The sequence below is a fragment of the Gavialis gangeticus genome, unplaced genomic scaffold, assembly GCF_001723915.1.
Source record: "Gavialis gangeticus isolate Ggan-Ray unplaced genomic scaffold, GavGan_comp1, whole genome shotgun sequence".
Taxonomy (NCBI): domain Eukaryota; kingdom Metazoa; phylum Chordata; order Crocodylia; family Gavialidae; genus Gavialis; species Gavialis gangeticus.
Window position 1 is genome coordinate 24,036,485 of NW_017729025.1, and position 1,864 is coordinate 24,038,348.

Below are 1,864 nucleotides of genomic sequence, written 5' to 3' on the forward strand. Positions count from 1 at the left end.
GACCGCGGGCCGGCCCCGGCGCGGCGCCTGCCCCCCGGCCCGAGCGGGGCTCATCCCCCGGCCCGAGCGGGGCTCAGCCGCATGCGGAGCACAGGCAGCAGCAGTTCAGGCCGCTCCCGCAACGCCGCTTCGCATGCCGGACCCGCCCTGGCCTCCCGCCTGCTGCTGCTGCGGCGGCCGCCCCGGATCCGCTCCGCTCCTCTCCGCTCCGCCGCTGCCGCCGCCGCTGGGCGATCCAAGATGGCGGCACGGCTTCCTCCAGCCCCCCCCCCCGGCTCCAGCATGAACCGGAAGCTCCTGCCCAGCGCCCCAAGGCCGCTTGTTGCTAGGGCCCGGGGGGCGGGGCATTGAGCGCCCGGCAGGGGGGCACTCGGTAACTCCTGCCCCTCCTCAGGGCAATGAGTGTCCTGGGGGGTGGGGCACTCACTACTCCTTTCCCCCTCCTCAGGGCAATGAGTGTCGGAGGGGGGCAATGAGCTCCCTACGAGGGCAGGGTGGCCTCTGGGCCGCTCTCCTCAGGTGCCCAAGCTGCCTCCTCAGCCTACAGCACTGCGACCCGCCATGGTGTGGCCTGGCCGCGCTGGGTGGTCCTGAGGTCCCTTCCCCCCCCCAGTGTAGCCACAAGTGTCCCTGCCTATCTGTTTTTTACCCCTGCTTAGTGCAAATGATCTCTGAGGTCTCTGAGCCTCACAATCCCTGCCCCACAGTGGGTGTCACCATCACCTCGTGGCCCCTGCCCCACCAGGTCTTGCTGAGCATTGGCACGTGGCCCCCTGTCAGGCACCCTCTGGCGTGGGGGCTCAGTTGCGGCACAGCCCAGGAGCAGTGGAGTCAGCTGCTGGATGGTGCCACTGGGCTAAGAGCCTGGCTTGGGGCCTCAACTAGGGTGGCCATCAGTTTTTAGCTACTCTGTCCTCTATTGATACAAAACCACGCATCTTTATGTCCTCCAGTTTTCTCTCAAGACACCCAACCTTTCAACCCGCAATTGAACTTTAGATTGTTTGTCTTCATTGATTAATATATTTGTCACTTAATTAATCCTGTGTTTGTATTGGTCCTGCAAATGCCAACGAAGATCCTGTTTGTCATGCTTCCTAATGATGTCCTTACGTTTCGGCTGTGGCTTGCCCCCATTAAACATTTGTTTCCAAAATCAGTTCATGTCACCCTTAATGAAGCCCAAGCGAAAGATGTCCTTTGGCTCAGAATGGTCAAAAGAACACGATTTCATAGCAGAAATGCAATTGTCCTCTATTCTGGAGGTACCTCGATGGCCACCCCAGCTTGCTCTGTTACAAACAATGCTGGGTACTTGTCTCTGTTTGGGGGGGGGGCACAGGCAGCCAGGCCTCCAGGCTGCAGACTGACCTCTGCCTGCTTCCCTGCCTTGTCAACTGTTGCTGCATGGCATAAAACTAAACTGCTCAATACTGTCCTCATGTCGTTCTGTTGAAAATGTCTCCCACAGTTGCCGCGGGGTGTGACGGCATCGTGGATGCAATGGAGGGCAGCCCCTGAGACCGTCAACGGGAGGGACGGGGGAGCCATGTGCCAGCGAACCGTCTGCGGGACTACGAGTGGGAGGCAAGCTGGTACATGGGAGTGTGATGCAGGCCAGGTGGTGCATGGGATTGTGAGGGCAAAGGGAGTTGGCCCAAGATCTTGTGAATGGGTAGGGAGATGGCCAGGATGTTAATAGCAAAATGCAGCCTGCACCAGGACAGGGATGACTGAAATGTGAGGTCTGGAATTAGACCAGAGGGTGGGGTGGGCTCATCCTGCTGCCCATTGACCGCTGTCTATTCACTCCATCCAGTCCTGGAGCTGGCTTGCTGATTGAAGGAAAAATCTAAAGAGTCTA